Here is an 18,260-nt window from a genome sequence, read left to right as displayed (position 1 = left end):
TGGGTGGTTTAACTGTTTTAGCAGGCAGATGCTGGGGGGTGGGAGGATGTGGGGATGTACTTAAATTCCTGCTGCCCTTATGGACTGAGCAGCGTGGGAGCAGGTGAGGCCCTGACCTCCTCTCCCCATGGGACTGAGCAGGGAGCAGGACCAGTGCTTGCCTTGCCCTGGGCTCTGCCCATTGGCTTCACCCTGGGTGGTTTTGTTTCCTGTGCTGTGGTGGACAGGTTCACAGGCAGCAGTTCTTATCAGGCATCTGTTGTGGACCACAAAGTGAGTCAGGTCAATAGTCTCACTGCTGTGATGTCCTTTTGGTTAGCATGGTGCTTTGGTGGCCAGATCCAGGTGTCACATCAGCTGCCCTTGGCTGGAGACCGAGCCAGGCTCGGCCCCTCTTGGTAGTGACAAAGTTTTCTACGGCATCCCATTATTGGTGACTTCTCCTTTGCATCAGACACAGACAACAGACTTGTTGGTTTTCCTCTGCCAGAGGAGAAGCAGCTAGAGATGCAAATCTGCACAGCCAGGTGAAGAGCACAGCCACCCGTGGATGTCAGGGCCCTCATTGTTCTCCAAAGATCTCTCCAGTATTCAGGTCATGAATCCTTGTAATAAAACCACACTTGCTTCACTCTTCCCCTCCATCTTTAGAATGAAAAGAATTTGTGAAGATAAAACCACACTACTTCCAAGTCATCTTTTTGGTCCCATTTTGGTGCAGGGAGAGTGCTTCCCCATTGTTTTATTACTAAAGGCTGAGGGATTATGTTCAGCCTTTGACTATCCAGTTCCCTTTCTTCACTCCTTCAGACAGCATCACTCTGTATGAAACTTGCTGGAGGTGACTTGGGCCAGTTCTGTGCTGTGGATGTCAGAGATGGTGCCTGGCAGCCTGCCTGCCTGATGGTCTTTGGAACTTTCTCAAGCACTGTATCAATAAAAATGGATAAATAAACTGTTCCTGGCCTTATAAAGCAAAAAAATATTTTCACTGTACTGCTTATTTTTATTTTTATTGTTACCTTTGCAAGCACACGTGGCAGTATGACAGGACAGAGGCTGTGCCAAGAGGTGCAGATATTACGCTGCTCAACACAGTGAATCTTTCACCATTTTGGTCAAAAGCATTCTTAAAAGTGAACAAAACCTTAGCATTGGCTTGAAGCACAGATCATTTACATTTCACTTTGTTCCTGAGGCCAACTTAAATACCAGCTGCCCCTGCAGCAGAAATGTGCCTGGGCTGCCCATTTTTGGCACAGCTGAGACCCCTAACAGGGCAAGTGTCAGAGACCACCAGCTCCACTCTTGCACTGCCCCTTCTTGCTACCAGAGGGTGCTGGCATGTCCTGAGAATCCATTATTGTTTGATGTAATTGAGGGAAAATGCTGTATTTATCTTCTGCTCAACTAAGTTCAGTTTGAAGAAAAGTTTCTGCTCTCACAGCTTGAGGAGAACCTGCCCAGAGAGGTTAATGGCAGAAGATGTTTATAGAGGAATGGAGCTTCCCAAGGAAGGAGCTGGGTGGAGGAGGTCTCCTCTAGCTGTCACTTTAATTTCCTGTTTTTAAATGATCAGTCCCTGCCTTTTAAGAAGGTGTGTTGGGTGAGAGCTTTGCCATTTGTGGTGGTGTGAAGAGAATAAACTGATGCCTCCGGCCCCACGGATGTGTGCCCTGCCTGAGCCATAGGACAGGTGGTGTGGTTACCCCAAGGGCTCCTGAACCTTCTTCCCCTCTCACCCCCACGCAGAGGTTGCACCCAGCCCTGTTGCAGCACCCAAACCTCTTATGGGTCTCCAGTAGTGTCATGTCAACCTTTGAGCCAGGAATTGGAATGGAAGAAGACATGCTGGTCATCTTCTGGAGGCAGAGGCTGGAATGATGTTGTTTTGCTTCCAGATGACAAGCCAAATTTATGCATCAGCACAGCTTCTTTCCCCATCCTGAAAGCCTGAGAGAAATCGTTCCACTGCTCTTCTGCAGAAGTCACCTTGGAGGAGTGAGGACCTAAGGAATTTTGGGGCACAATTACCTGTGTAAAGACACCAGCAACAGCTTGGAAGATAGATGTGAGCCAGTAGACTTGAGAGGTCATTCCTGCTGCCCATGGTACAGAACTGTGGTTGGAAGTATTGATGGACCAGGGTTATTTGTACCAGTGGAGATTGCATTATAAAAGGGGTAGCAGATGGATGCTTAACATAAAGGATTATCCAGTGCAGCTGACCTGCACCAGGGGCAGCCCTTCAGAGGGCTGGCATGGGGTGCCAGGCAGCTCCCAAGTTGTCCCAAGTGAAGCCATTATTCTAGTTGTGTTGTAAGATGTGGGGTTTGCTGTGTTAGTGGGATGCGATCAGAAATGCCTATGTAGGAGACACAAACAAAACTAATTTTGCAGTTTTTCACAATTTGACTAATATTTCTGGGAAGATAAATGGGCTTCTGATGGTGATGCTTATTAAAAATTTCTTCCAGGTAGCTGCATCCTGTCGTGTCCTGCCCTGACCCTGCATGGCTTTCACTGTCACCAGCTGTCCCTTGCTCTTGCCTTGTGAGCTATGTGAAACAAAACAAGAGTAAGTACAGCATGAAAGTGTGAATGGCCTGTGCTGCAGACCACCCTTGGGCTCCCTCCAAGAGCAGAAGCCAGGAGTCAGAGGCTCTGGAGGCCTGTGCCAGCTCCAGGAGGGACAACCTGCTCCACACACCTGCAAAAACCTTGTGTGGTTGGGGCACCAGGCCCCCGGCACTTGCTAAAGCATCCAGTGTGGAGGGGGGCAGAGGAAGGCCAATCCTCTAAGGTCTCTTTGTAGTTTTCAAATAGATGGACTTGGACTTCCAGGCAAGCAGAGCCCACTGAGCACCCTGCCTTCCTCTTCCCAGGGGAGCATAGGAATGGGGATGATCTCCCTCAGTTTTCTTACATGGTGCCTCAGAAAGTCTGCTGATGCTGCTCAAAGTCTGGGTCTGGCTGCCTGCAAAAAGTGTTACCCAGCTTTTGTTCCCTTGGCTTTGCTTTCCTCTTTGTTCTCAACTCTCACTTCTTTTTCCTACTGGGTAAAGAGAGTGTTTGAATCTCCAGCAAATACAGACTTTAGGCAATTTAACATAACCATGGTTCCCCTGCAGCTGGAAGAGGCCAGCAGAAGGACTGTGCTAACTGCAGTGACTTGGTGGGCCTTTGTTGGTGTTCACCAGCACTGGATGTGGCAGGCAGTGAGAGCAGCTGTGTGTCCTCTTGCCTGCTGCCACCAACTCATGCTCCCTGTGCTCGTGCTGCCTCCCTTTCTGGCAGAGACACAGGTCTCTGTATATGAAGATGTGTATGTAAACATATATATATATTTTTTTTTTATTCATAATGTGTGACAGAAGCAAAATTAGGTTTACCTTTGGATATCCGTGGTTTTTCTGGCACTGTGATAATTTGACCTCTCCCAGCTCTGCAAGGAGAGGAAGCTGACTGAATGTTTATTACATTTGTAGATTACATATGCCCATCTACAGCATATGTTTACAATGAATTTATAGACCCCTATAAAGGGGCTAACAGGCATTATATTTAACTAATGTGGCAGAAATTATATCATTGTAATAACTGCCTGGCCTTTAGAAGTAAAACTTAGTGCCAGGGATTCCCAGATGAATCATCTCTGATAAGAACCAGAAATGACATAGGCCATATATTGTATGGTGAATTTGTTTGGATTGGTACCTTTAGGGTATTCAGCCTTGCCAAGTCTCTGTGGTGCTGACACAGTTTATTACACATTTTCATTTATTAAGAGATTATTTGACTGCAGTTTGTTGTTTTATTGTACAGCAGGTGATAATTTTACACTAAATTAACTGTAACATCTCTGTTAGGAAGAGGCCGAAGAGGCTTCTTGCTATGATGCTAAATACTAAGTAATGGCTTTTATTCATCAGGGGAGTAATTTACTGCCATGTGCAGGGCTTGAATAAGACTTTCCACTTACCTGTTATTAGTCTGTGATGTTCAGGTTAGGGTTAATGGTCTTGCGCCAACACAGGCTCCCTCTTAAAAACAGATATCTGTGCTAAAATGTCACAGTTTTCTACTTTCAGGCTGGACTAAAAAATGATTTGAGGCTACTAAATCTACACACAGGCAGAGAAATGGCTACTGAGGTCTGGAGATGGGTGATGCTTGTTATGTCAGTCTATGAGCTGGGATTTTAGCATCAGAAGAGGTTACAGATGGGCAGGCAAAGAAGTGAAAGCTCCTTGTAAGTTTGACTCTTCAGTAAAATAGAAAGATGTTGTTTCCATCCCTGGCTTAAATATTTGTTATTTCAACCAAATAAATAATTCAACCAGAAAATAATTTTCAAACCCTTTATGAAAACAAAGGAAAAAATAAGCAACAATAACAATGCCTCTTTTCCCCCACAGAAATTAATAACTTTTGAACGAAAAATATTTATTCAAAGCACTTTTTTCCATTTAAAATAGATTACAGAAGAAAATAATTTGCCTATCCCTTAATGAAGTCCATTATACCAGACTAGTTTCATAGTCTGTCTCACACAGATACCGTTGAGTTAAGCTTTGTGCTGGGAGATGGGAATTCCACACCAAATTGAATTGGAGACTGAAGCAGGAACAATTATGGCTGCAAATTATTAAAGCTTTGCTATATTGGAAATTCACAGCGTGTTTATAGCGGTAACTTACTATTTAGAAGAACCATACTACAAAGCTAAAAAATAGAGGAAAAAACCAGAACCATATTGCTTTGATCACAAGTCCATGTTTAAAGAAACCAATCATTGGCAAAATAATCCCCTTCCCAACTGCGCCGTGGATTAGCTTTGGTTAATGCTAACACTGCCTTTATATGGAGCACATCAAGGGAAAAATTATCAAATAAAATCTAGGGCTGCCTAAGTAATTCACAGTAAATAATGTGCTGGAGGGAAGCCCCTGACACACACAGACACACACACACACACAAGCACACACACACTCTCACTCTTGTTCTCACTTAGGACTTTTCTGTGAGCCAGTTCTGCCTCTGAGTGCAGGGTGAGCGACAGCTTCCCGAGCGGGCAGCTCTGAGTCACACACATCTGTTCTGACTGGACAAGCACATCAAGTGTTGTATTTCCAGCTACTGAAAGGATGATCAGAGCTCCTAAATTAGCTGTCCAGTGTGAAGTTTTTTATGATTAGTTATTCCAAGTTGTCTTCTGGGGAATATTTTCCGGGCCTTCTTTTAAAATTTGCTGCTCAGATTGCTCTGCAGCAAGCTTGTTAGCTGGAGTGCTCATGGAAAGCTGCTCCCAGAGCAATGTGCATCCATATGCTGAGGATGTGAAATAATATTCCTAACTACTTTTTTGCAGTATTCCCCAGATCTACTGAATGGGTATGCCTCTTTTATTTATTTGGGGGTGTTATTGATTTTATATGAGGGAATGTGGGACTGTATAAATGGATGTTGTCTTTTTTTTTTAAGAGCAGGAGCAATACCAGCCTATGAGACAAAACTCTCCCAGGCCCCAGGCCTGGGAATTGTGTTAATGAGTGGGAAGCTCTACCCATGCATCCCAGCTTGGGTGTGAACATTTGAGGAAAAAACCTGCCCATTTGAGAGTGGAGGAGGTGCATGGCACTCTATGGACACCACAAGCACAGCTGCATACAAGGCACACTTGAGAATGAATCCTTTGCTGAACAGCTACAAAAGAGATTCAAACAAATCTTTTGTGTATAGTCACCATGTTTTTTTGGGCAGAGGTGAGATTTTAAATGTGTTCAATCCTTCAGAGGGAGTTTCAGTCAAGGTGATTTTAGAGGGACGTGGTCTTGTGCCTGCCTTGCTTCAGCACTAGCCCAGTGATGTCCATCCCTGTGGATTTTAGGCAGCATACAAAGCAAGATCCCTGATTGAGGGCTGTTCTGCAGGACCCATGGAGATTACAAATCCTGTTGTGTTCAGGCAGGATTGCAAACGCTGAGGTGAGCCAGCATGAGTGACATGAACATCAACTAGATCATGTCTATTTTTAACATCCAGCAAAATCATTAGAACCAATACTGTTATGATCTCTAGGGCTAAACCCGCCCTGAAAGGAGAAGGTATTGTGGGACACCCCCTACAAAATGATGCTTGGAGGTTACACCACAGTATATGCTACTGCATTACATTTCTACCCGTCTACCATCCCTGTAGCCTGTTCAAAGAACTGTAAGTAAAAGCTGAGCTGCTGATAACCACTTTACAAATGAAAATCTTGATTTTATTTGATGGTGTAAGACTTGTGAAGAAAATGAGGGAAGAACATAGAACAGAATAAATTTTATTAGTCGAGTAGATGTGGCAGAATAATTACAGTTTCTGGGAGAGTGTGGAGAACAGCGTAAGAAGGCTGGAAAAGAAATAGCAGCTTAAAATGTGATTGTCTGTTTGGGGTGATAGTAAAGTCAAAAGTGCCATTTCCAGTCTAAAATCCCTATATCCAATACTAAAGAGCATTAGAGCCTAAATAAGGATTTGAATGCAAATGTCTTCAACTCCAGCTCACCACAAAATTAAAGGATCTGCTCCAGGAAGTACAGTGTCTGCATGAAGGGACCCCCCTAGATCTATGCCTTTGAAGCTTAAGTTTTAATTTGGGATTAAAAAAAAATGTTGCACAGGGCCCTGCAGAGTCTGACACAGTATCCTAGAAGAGATCCTGTGCTGCTGAGGGCTCGAGCAGAGCAGGACTGGGGGTCTTGCCACTTGCCTGCCCTGGAGAAGGAACACTGCCCATGGTGATGCTGCTGATGCAAGAGTGATTCAGCTGTGAACCTGGAAAGAAGTGCTGAATATGAGAGAGAAGCGGGGAATCCAGGGCAGGCAGGGTGGCACACAGGCTGGCTGAGTCCTGCTGATGCTGGTCTTAAAGCCAAACACACATGGTTTGAATTAAGGCTGGTCTCCCTCTGTCCAAATGCATTGCAGATTATGGATGATGTGGGTTTTGCATGGGTAATTTTTTCTTTTTCATCTCAGGGTAAGGCATCCCAGGAGACACCATCATGTATGATATGAGCATTTTTCTTGTGCTCTGTGGTTGATTTAATCAAAAGAGCTTTCTTAGCAGCCTGGATACACTGGGTGACCACTTCTACTATTCTCAGCATTTTGCAACATAATTATTTTGCCAGTCCTCTTTTATGTGCAGGCTTGAGTGCACTCAGAAGCATCAGGCACAGCTCATTGATTTAGGGTCACCTGATCTGGGATAAAATAAGACAGTGGGTAGCTTTTACCATTGTGTCTTCACCTCCTGGTGTAGAAAGGGCTGGAAGCAGGGATGCCTTCAGCAGGAGCCCGTGGGTGCCCCTGTCAAACAAGACACCTCAGTGCTGCACTGCTGTGTCCCAGCAGCAGTGGTGGCAGTCCCTGATGCAGGGCATTTCTTAGCTGGACTGCTGGGAGCTGAGGCTGGCCTACGGCTCCAGTGGTGGCCCATGGCTCCCGTGGTGTCTCTGTCATGGTTTGGGGCCTCTCTGGTGTTGTCCCCAGGCAGGTGTCACAGACACAGCAGCACCAGGAGGCTCTGCCTCAGGCTGACAGTGGGAATTTGCTGCCCTGCCTCACTGATGCTCTGCCAGCTGCCCAGTTCCTCTGCAAGCAATCCTGAGATTGGGGTTTGTTTTTATTTATTCCATTACATAAAATTTTCAAATTTGGAAAAAACAAACAAACAAAAAAATAACCAACAACCCACACCAATATTAGGAAAGCCCCCAATATCCAAAGGTGTTTCCAGAGCAGGATATTTCCCATTTGCTCCTGCTGGGCAGGGTTGCTGTCCCTTTGTCCCGTGGTGCAGTGCTTTCCATTTAGAGGTCTGATGTTCTTGGGTCAGACCTGGATGCAGGAGCCTGTCCAAATTAGGGGCCTGCTAAGCCTGGCTCATGGACCACTTGCAAGCCCCCTCCAAAGTGAGTACATGCAAATCCACTGATTGTATTCCTTGTCTTCCTGGAGCTTGTTGTGCAACTCAAGATTGGTTTCTGAGTCATCCTGCTGTGAGTCCCAAGTCCTGCAGGGAGATGTGCCAGTTTTAGGCATATTAGTGAAAAGATCTAGTAAAGGGGCCAGTGACTTCATTTTAGCCAGTGGGAGAATTTGTGCAACGCAGCTCAGCTTGGGCTCTGAGGGCAAGGAGCCTTTGGTGAGGGGCAGCTGAGAGCAGGCAAGGGTTAATTTTTTCACCTGGAAGAGCTGCATTTTCCTGAAGAGGGAAGAGCCTCTGAATCTCTCCTGTGAGCTCTGGAAAACATTTAGAAATTTTTTTCTTCTTCAAATAAAGAATTCATTAAGTTTTCTGTTCCTCTGAGTCCCTGTGCTTCCCATTCCCAGAGGCATAATATTGAGCCTAATCACCAACTAGAACAACCAAGGCCTTTATTTTGGTGTAAAGCTGCATGAAAAAAGAAAGTCCCCTGTGTATGCAGCTGTAACACTTGCATAATTTTAAGAAATATGGAGAAACTCACAACTGATTTCCAAATCTGTGTCTTCCTTTTTCCTATAATGAGTGTGATGCATAATTTACACAGCCAAGAAAATGTAGGAAGCTGATTTTTTTTTTCTTTGTGTTTGTTTTCATTCAGTTACAGAAGGGCTGGAACTGCAGAAAGCTGAGATTAAGAGCCCTACCCCTTCCTTGGTGCCGTGAGCACGATATGAAGGATGAAGAGGAACTCAAGGTACAACCACCAGGACTTAGCTGGGTCTTTCCAGCAGTTATCAAAAACAAATATGTCTTGTCTGTTTCCTGTCTTGAAAAGGAGGAGCATGAGAACCATGGAGTGAAATGCTCAGTGAATTTGGGGGCAATCACAGCCTCAGCCTCTGAGATACCTGGCCACACCCACAGCTCTGGCAATAAATGCTGACTACAAGGAATATTATAAAAATTCCTCCCTGGATGCCATAGACATGTCGATGGTTTTGCATATGTTGAAAACTCCCTGGCTAATGACATATTTCCTCTTTGGGCTGACTCATGAGCTGCTTCTCCTTGTTGCTATGAAAGTTGGAAGCACTTCAACGCTGTGTGCTGCAAGTACATTTCATGAAAGGAGAGGAAATCTCAGTATTATTTCTGGATTCACAGGTTTGACCCTTTCACTTTTGCAGTCGGTGAGCTCTGCCACTTTGACATTTATTAAATCGCTTCTTAGTGGCAGAAGGAATGGCAATAAAATTTGTGTGTATAATTTAAAGCAAACAATCTCTGCTCTTAATCCAGCTTTCAAGGCCTGAAGTAAACAACTGCATTTCAAGGCAACGCTACTGAGAAAAGGAAAGGTCTGTTGGGTGCTACTTGCTTTTAAGCATTGAGACAAAGTGTTTAACAGCCTAAAAGCTCTAAGCCCTGCTTGTTCTGGGGAGATAACAGCTCCATTAATTAGATGATCAAATATTACTTTATTGGTAAATTCTTGTATTGGCCTGGAATGGCTTGTGCTTGCTTATGAGACACGTAACTCAATTCTTTTGAGCATTTATAACATTCTATAATATAATAGAGATTATTTAATGTAATTGCCACAATTCTCTAATTTAGGTGATATTTGCATCAATGTTGTGTGTTGATTATGACCTGGTTCAGGGTATTTATCTGAGTCGATTTTCAGCAGCTCTCAGGGAAAAAATAAAATGTCCAAGATTGACACAACGTTGAACGTTGTTTTCTGTCCCTCACCAGGACAGGTGAGACTCGTGGCTCTGAGTACCTGAGCTCATTTTGAGTTAGCACCATGGCAGCACATGAGCAGAGGGAAATGTGAGGAAAAAGAGGCCGGATAAAGCCCTAAGGGCTGCTGACACAGAGACCGGGAGCCGACCTGGCTCCACAGCATCTGACTCCTGAGCAGGGGCAGTTTATATGGAGATGGACAGCACCTTCCTCTGTGTCTGTTTGCCCTGCTGCACTGGTGGTTAAACCATCTGTGAGCTGCTGATGGCCAGAGGTTACAGCCTCCGGGCTTAAGGGAAACTAAAATCACTGCGGATTCACCCTGAAAAGTGAAAAGTAGGCCGAGTGCTCAGGGGTGCAACAAGAGCCAGAGTGGGGAGCTGGGGGCACACACAGTGCCTGAGTTCTGCCAGCAGAAGCCACTTGGCCCTCGAGCCAGCACCAGGCTGTCTTGCAGGGACGTGGGTTGCACAGACTGGAATCGCTGGTGGATTTAAATCAGTCCTAGCATTTCACAACCTCTCCCTGCAGCTCCCTGTGCAGGGCCCCTATACATTTGTATACCATACAGCTCCTTCACAGCATGCAGTACTTTTACCACATAATATACATGTTTATCTCAAAGCAGGATAGACACCAATTAACACTGCTCGTTAATGAGGGCACAATCAACTTGCATAACCTTGAACCACTGAATGCACACAGTGATGTATGAATGAGAGGTTAACTGCAGATGACAGCTCATTTCTTTTTGCTCTTCTGCCCAGAACATCCTGCCAATACACACATTATAAATAACATGTTCTCATGATGGTAATGGGGGGGCATTTCAGAAGCAAGCATTGCTTATTTTTTTTTAAGAGTGATTACATGACATTAGGGGGTTCAGCTTTAATACCATCTGTTACCTTGGCTGCTGGGATCAGCTGTTTCCGCTGCAGGATCTCCACTGTACCCTTGACCACAGCCCACTTCTGCATTCTGAATTAGAGAGTTGAATGTGAAACAAATTAACATAAATACCTACAGAAAAGGGCAAGTTGCATTTTTGATGTGCCTGAGACACGGGTGCCCATGTGACTCACAGTTCACGACTCACACAGTGGTGTCATTCGTAATTCGTGTAAGCGCTCACTCGCTCACCCACACACGCCCGTGTTATATCCTGCTTTTCCAAGCAAAGCACTCAGGCAGCCACACAGCCCAGTTAGCGACACGCTATCTCTGCTCTCTCACACGCTGCCACACCAGCGTTCCTTCTGTGGGGAATGGATTTACTTGCTGTAAGGAGCCATCTAGTGAGGGTTTACTGCACATAAAATTAAAGTAACTGCTTCTTTACTGTTTGCTGGCAATACCAAAAGAAAACGTGCTTATTCTTCCCCTCTTTCCCCCCCTCCACGTTCTCCTTGCCACGCATAAGGTGCAGCAAAAGCAAACGTCTTGAGCGGGTGAGGCTGTGCAGGACCGAACGCTGGCTCCCCGGCTGTCCCTGTACAAAGCACAGGAGCTCATGTGCTCGCCCTGGCTGAGCCCCGCTCTCCGGGGACCCGCACGGAGCCAGCACAGTCCCCAAGGAGCTGCCCTGTGCGCTGGCAAGAGCGAAAGCCAAGAGTGTGGGTGGAGAGCGCAGGGAAGGGCCGGGCTCGGCAGAAGGCAAAGGCCATAAACTCGGTGCCGCTGCGGCGTGCGGGAGCTGGCGGCACGGCCAGCCGGGGACGGTGCCCAGTCAGGCAGCGATGGCATCGCTGGGAGCTTATTAAATGGCAGAAGGCTGAGCCAGAGCTCCGTCAGCACACGGATAAAAGAGAGCAGCGTTTGAGTGGTGGGCGCTTCTTGCGAGCTTGCGTTTTAGGTTTGTTCTGTTCTTTAGAGAACGACGAGCTCGTGCAGATGGAAATGCGAGAGTAGAGTTGAGAGTGTCTGTGCTCTGCAGAAAGCTGAAGTTACTGCTCCTGGAGCATCAAAAGCACAGCTACAGTGCAAACTCATATTGTTAGGAACTGTACAGTCTGCAAAGGGTCCAAGCACACCAAGTTAAATATTAAGCCCTCACCCAGGGAAATGACAGCAGCTTTGCCACAGGTTAGAAATAAGATTTTGTGTTGTGCTCTGAAGTTTTCCCCAGTGAGCGCAGCTGGGTGCAGGGACAGGGGCAGCATCGTTGCCATTGCCCGTTTCAGGTGTGCCCAAACAGTCTCCAGACTAAAACCGAGCGGGCGCTGGGGTCTCCATGGAGGTGTGCCCGGATGCTCCACAGCAGGCCATGTGCTGGAGTCTCCATCGTGACATTCACTGAGGGGGCTCCTCTGGTCCCTGCCAGCCTCCTGGGGGAGTTTGCAAGCAAGCGAGCAGCTGCACAGCGCTTGGAGCAGCCTCATGCCGTGCTGGCACGGGAGTAATCCCCCCATCTCCTGCCTGCCTGTTTGCGGCACTGGCTCTTGCAGGCAGCCTTTCTGCTCCTTGATAGCTCAGCTCTTGCTCTCCCACGTTGTCCTCAGTGCAATTCCCTTAGGGACAACTGGCCAGCCCTCAGTGGGAGAGCTCCAGCTCCGTGGCACGCTGGAGGAAAGAGACGCTGAGACGTTTGACACCGTGATACACAATAAACAGGACAGTCATAGCTACAGTGCATATCAGGATAGGCAAAGTAACCCAACTTTTATAAACAAGCCCGTATTCTACAAAACCCAGACACTCTCTCATGCACAAGAAAATGCCCTGAATGATGAATGTCTGTCATTTTACAATAACTATTCCTTGCTTTTAATTTTTTCCTTGAAAATCCCATCAATTATTTTTATTTATTTATTTTTTTACAGTGAGAAAATCCCCCTTTTTAGTCGGTGGAAATTGTTTGACTACATCAATGATTAATAGGTTTAATATAATAGCTGCAATGGAAATTTAGAAAGCAAACAAGCCAAACAGAGCTGAATGGATTTGGTATAATGATTTCATTAGGGATTTTTAAAAGTTTGTTTTATACTTGCAGTTTGTTGTTAGAAAGAATTGGCTGAATTCAGTCAAAATGGTTTGTTCTTTGTCTGTCCGTGGTCACCATAGCTACCATTTCAATCTGTTAACATATGTGGTATTATTTTGTTCCTTTCTCTTAAACTCTGTTCACAGATGCTGTCAAGATTTCCCTTTGTACATATCTGATCGGTCCATGCCAGGTTTGGCTCCGTGCCTGTCCAGGGGAGAGCCTCTATCATCAGGACAAGGTGGTTCAGCAGTGGCTGCAGCAATGGATGCGGGATTAGAAGCTGGGGTGGGGATGGCTCCTACTCCACTAAGGCATGGGATCAGTGAGAAATACCTTGGGAAGACATTGTCAGAGGTGTACCTTTTTCTGGAGAGGTGGGTATTCCCTGGATGTGCTGTGGCAGCTCCTTGGCTGCCATAAATCAGTATAAATGCATTTGTTTTAGTGGAGGTGTCGTGTCTGCTGGTAGTCAGGCCCTGTGATGTTGCTCATTACACAGGTTTTGGGTAAGGAGCCAAGAGATGAAGGGAGGCACGGCTACACCATTTTAAATAAATAAGTAATAAGACCGTACAGCCTCTGTTCTTTTGCTTTTTCCAGTCTTAGAAAAGGTTCAGGTTGCCACTGAGGATGGAGGTATATCCACTCTGTGCTACGGAGGGGATTGGAATATTTAGTGGAGATCAGATTATCCACATTTTGCATTTTAAATGGCATTGAGTGAGGGAAAAAAATCAGTTGTTTCTATTGCTGAATGTGAAGGTGATTGAGATGGCTTAATTTTCTTTCCAGCTGTGAAGCAGGCAGGTAAATATATTGATGTATGGATGCAGTACAGTTTATAGTGAAGCTGTAAGAGAAATCAGTCTGGAAAATACACAATTTCCTTTCAACAAAGCACTTGCAGTACAGAGTAAAGTTAAGTCTATATATTTACATTTTTAAGAACATAAAAGTGTTTGTTTAAAGCTCTGTGGCTCTGATTTTTCAGAGTCACTGAGCACCCTGCTCTCTGGTTTCTTTTAACTGGAGATGTAGGTTTTCAGCATTTCTGGCAGCCAGGCCCCCTTTACTAATGCCTGCAGAGAGTAGCTGGAGAAAGTGTGAGAAACATTATTGTAATGAGGGGCTAATTCTGCCTCTCCTTCCTGCCTCAGCGCAGATGAAAGAGTGCCTGCAAGTCGTGTTATGTGCACTGGAAAAGGGAATTCTGATTACTGGCTCTGGCTCCCCAGGGGCAGGGATGATCTCCTAGCACAACTCACAGTAAGTCACATCTGCATTTCCAGTATAAGGCCCCTTTTTAAGGACTCCTAGTTTAGCTATAAAAATTCACTTAGCATGCATGAATAGAAACCAAATTGACAAGATAGACCATAACTGCTCTGAAAGGGCCATTAGTTCCTGTCATATGAAAAATCCACATTTTTAAAAAGCAAGTATTATTCACATTTGCACAACAGGCTGTAACTGTTCCTTCTAAGTCATTATAGACTGTATGGAAATAATAATTTTCAAAATCACTATTGATATCACAGGCACAGAAACAGCAGGAGACAGATGCCTTTACTTGATGTTAATCCAGAGCCTTCTTTTAGAGCCACTGAACAGGTTGGGATCAGTTTCAACCTTTGGTTTACACCAATATAGCTGAGAAAAGGAACACCACAGAACAAAGATTTGGTCTGATACCTGAGTTTGGTGCAAGGTTTCTGTTGTCATCAGAGGAATCCCAGAGGGGCAGTGGCCGTAAGAGGGTACCAATGAAAGACCATCCATCTCCTGTGCACAGTGCTGCTGGGCAGGGAAAATGAATCTGTATTTGGTGTGTTCCATGTTTAATAAAGGGAAAGCTTGGGGCAGATAGGAATGCCACTTTTATTTGTTTGGTTTTTTTTTTTTTTTTAATTGTGATTTTAAGAGGTACTAGGTCATGGATTTTTAGAAAATAGTTTCTTTTGGTTCATGATTAGTGCCTCACTTGACACCAAACAGTGGTTCAATTGATTTTTTCTTTTCTGGGTTTTCATGTGTTGAGGGTTTTCTTTAGACAAATACCAGTAAGGAACTAACCTGTATTTCTCTCTCCTCCCTCTGAGGTCACTAGCATTTGAGATTTTCAGATTATATTTAGGCTGAATGAAGAGAAAGTGTACAGTCAAAAGCTGGTACGAGAGTCCTGTTGAGCTGTGCTGCCTTAGGGATGTGTTCACAGAGGCTGGACCTGAGCCTTCTACTGGTTTTACAACAAAGGGAATTTCCAGAGATTTCAGCAGAGCGATCCCCACATACAGAAGGATGTGAATAAGATGATTTTCTTCACTCTCACATGGATGTATGGACATACCAACCTGTATATTTTTACTCTGTTACAACAGTTTGCTTGGACCTATGACTATGAGTTTTGATGGGAGTTTCAGAATAATTTTAATAGTTCCCATTCCCATGGGAATGCCAGTGCTCAGAGGCCCTGTAGGATAGCCCTGGCTGCATTTCCCTAAGATCCCCTATGTCATGGGAAGAGATTGGCCGAGTGGTGGAGTAAAGGGGGCTGTGTTGGCAGAAAGTCAATGCGGGGATTTTTTTGGTATGATTTCAGGAGCAAGCAGCTGCCTCTCAGCTGGACTTCTCTTCCCCATTGCTGGGATTACCAGGATAGCAGCAAGACAGCAAGACACATGGAGGACTCCCAGGGAGGCAGGAGACCACCTGGCCGAGGGAGTTTGCTGTGCCCAGAGCCCCAGGCACCAGCGTATCTCCTCCCTGGAGAGGTGCAGGGAGGGGCTGCCTGACACGTGTCAAAGGTGGGACACCTCTCCCTGGGCAGTCTTTTCTGCTCCCACCATGGAGTGCAGTGACATGGAAAGCTGCCACCATGGAGGGGGGCTGGCATAGAGGAGTTTTCCTTCTGGTTCCAGGCGATGTTTCTCATAGTTTGTTATCCTTGACATAGCAGAGTCCTTCAAAGGCAGTGCCACAGTACTGCATGAGCTCCTCGGGAGAACTTCTTCCCTCACTCAATTAAAAAAAAAAAAAAAGGTTGATTTAAACACTGAAATTCAAGGGATTGTATTCTTTGCAAGCTCTTACAATGGGTATCTGCTGTTAAACCTCAATCCTTGTCCCACTAGGTCTTGTAACAAAGAGCTCTCCAACGGGATTGTGTGCATTTCTTGTTCAAAATCTCCTGTGAGAAGAATTATGTTATTTGACTCCCAGACACCTTAAAAATGATGGCAGCTGTCCCCTGCAATTCCATCTCCCTTCACAGACTAGCACTCCTCACTGGCTGCCCCAGAGACAAGTGAAATGGAAGTCTATAAAAAGAGAGTGGTATATTCCCAGGTTAAGTGCTCTGTTCACTGCAATCATCCCTACGATTAAGTGGCTCCCTAAAAGGAATTTTTTTCCCCCATATGTTTTTTAAGGAGTGATGAATCTCTTCACACAGTGTGTTTCTCATCAGATATGGAGATTAACTTCAACACAGAACTGAGTGAAGCAAACCCATCAGCTATCTGAGGCTTTCTACTCTGATTTTGCTGCATGCCTCTTCCTCATCCTCAGGGAAGGGAAGGTGCCTGTCCCACCTCACTCAAGGTCTGTTTTTTGGGAGAAGGCACCAGCTATGGAGGGGTTAATACCACCAAAGCCTGTCTCACCTCCCTCACTGCTGTCATTTCCTATTTTCTCCTCCTGAGCTCTTCCCCAGGACTGATCAGAGGTGCAGGGTGGGGGACAGAGGGGGGCTGCCCGCTCTGGGCACTGCCTGCCAAGGGTGCCCAGCCCTGGAGCACTGCTGGCTGGGCAGCAGGGGAGCTGAGGGGCAACAGGGCTCCTCAACAGCTTCAAGTTTAATTCTGAGAGGAGCTCCCAGGAGGAAAGGGAGGATGTGGAGTCCTGTGAAGGCAACATGGGGTGGCAGGGAAAGCTGTATACCCCTGCCAAAAAGGAGCCAAAACTCTGCAAAGGGGGTGGTCACAGTAGCATGTACAGATGGGTGACTCCTGTTCCCATCAGCTTCACAAGCTGTGAAATATCTCCTAGCACAAATGCTGAAACAAACCCACTGGGGGCTGTGTCCACGCTTTGCTGGGGACAGACAGGGTGTTCTCTGCAGCTCTGCCCACAAGACTGTCATGTGCTCTCGTCCCACTGCTCTCCCTGGCATCGCCAGCCTCTGCCTGTGCAAGATTTCAGTCTCATCCCATCCTTCCTCCTAGGTCATCTCTTAGTGCCTCCCCTCTGGGTCAGCCCGGAGCCCTGCTCCAGGCCAAAACAGTGTTTCCTTGGCTGCGGTGGCTCCCCTGGCCCTGCCATGCTCACCCTGCAGCTGCCAGCAGCCCTTTTCCTGCCACCCACTGCTGATCCAGCCCCAGCTCTGCACCCTCTCACTCCCACCACAGCTCCCCCCCTCGATTTTTTCCGCTGGCCTCCCACTCACTACAGGATATGAGCCATTCTCTCCAGTGGGAAATAAAAGTTTGGATTAAAATTTGCTATAGAATTCTTTCTCTAAAAGCAACTTTTAGGTTGAAAGGCTCCAAGGACAAATTTCCAAAGGCACGCAAGAGATTTAGGGACAGATTTTAAAAGTCTTTTAGTCACATTAAAATGAAATTAGATTCCCCTTGGGTTTTGTTTTTTCAGCAAAAGGAGGTGCTTTTGAAACTTGCACATCATGCCTGTTTATGTCTTTTAGGCACATAAATGCTTCCACAGATTTGGGGGTTGAACACCCAAGTCTCCTTGAAACCCAAGAGAACCTGGCATCGTCTCATGTGCATTCCTTCCAAATTCCAGCCAAAATTGTTGTCGAACTTGGAGCACAAAGTTCCAAAGCAAGAGATAATAAACCCAATTTCCTCTCTGCATTAACAGGCAGCTTAGCAGCAGGGAAAAGAAAACAACCCATAGTGTTGACTGTATAAACATCTTGTTCAAAGGGTAACATTTGCCTGATTAATACCCTTTCAGTATTAAAAACAATCAGTCTAGAGCATGATTAATTGTCCTTTTACTACTGGTAACCAGCTATATCTATATACATACATACATACATACATATATACTTGTTGTAAACACACAGGAACATTCTCACTGGGCTAGGCATTTTTAGTGCATCTGTTTTCAAGGAAGATACATTATGAAGGAGGTGAGAGAGCTGCTTCCTACAACTCCAGCTAATGGGAAGGGTTTTAACTCTCGTAACCCTTTGTTGCAAGAACTAGCAGCCCCGAGGACACACTCTAAGCATTGCTGTCCTAGGAAAAGGCTTGAAACACTCAGCTGGGCAGGAGGGAGGCCAAATAAGAAGCAGAAGACACTTTTCTTTTCATCCAGGGAATAAAAGTTGCTCAGTTGTTGGGCATCCTGTCTGCATTTGTACTTAATCTGTATTTTATTTGTGGGACTCACAGGGTTAATGACAATAAGAAAAGTTTTCATTTAAAAACTGGCAAGGAGAGGTGCTTTTCCCTTAATAAAGAGAAACAAATTTCAATAATTTTTTTTAAATGACAGTCCTGGCTGGTCCAACCT

General features: G+C 45.6%; 1 long non-coding RNA gene across 2 annotated transcripts; it reads left to right on the top strand.

The window, feature by feature from the left end:
* Positions 1 to 1,702: 1,702 nt before the first annotated feature.
* On the top strand, positions 1,703 to 14,935 carry LOC137475253 (uncharacterized). 2 transcript variants are annotated; one of them, XR_010999773.1, is made up of 5 exons: positions 1,703 to 2,578; positions 8,640 to 8,735; positions 12,863 to 13,073; positions 13,491 to 13,985; positions 14,827 to 14,935. It is a non-coding gene; the product is annotated as an uncharacterized lncRNA (long non-coding RNA). The 2 variants fall into 2 exon arrangements; XR_010999772.1 differs by lacking the exon at positions 14,827 to 14,935 and having other exon boundaries at positions 13,491 to 14,251.
* Positions 14,936 to 18,260: the final 3,325 nt, after the last annotated feature.

The sequence above is a fragment of the Anomalospiza imberbis genome, chromosome 6 (assembly GCF_031753505.1).
Source record: "Anomalospiza imberbis isolate Cuckoo-Finch-1a 21T00152 chromosome 6, ASM3175350v1, whole genome shotgun sequence".
In the NCBI taxonomy this organism is placed as follows: Eukaryota; Metazoa; Chordata; class Aves; order Passeriformes; family Viduidae; genus Anomalospiza; species Anomalospiza imberbis.
The sequence above is the reverse complement of the archived record's forward strand: the minus strand, read 5'-3'. Positions and strand labels throughout refer to the sequence as shown.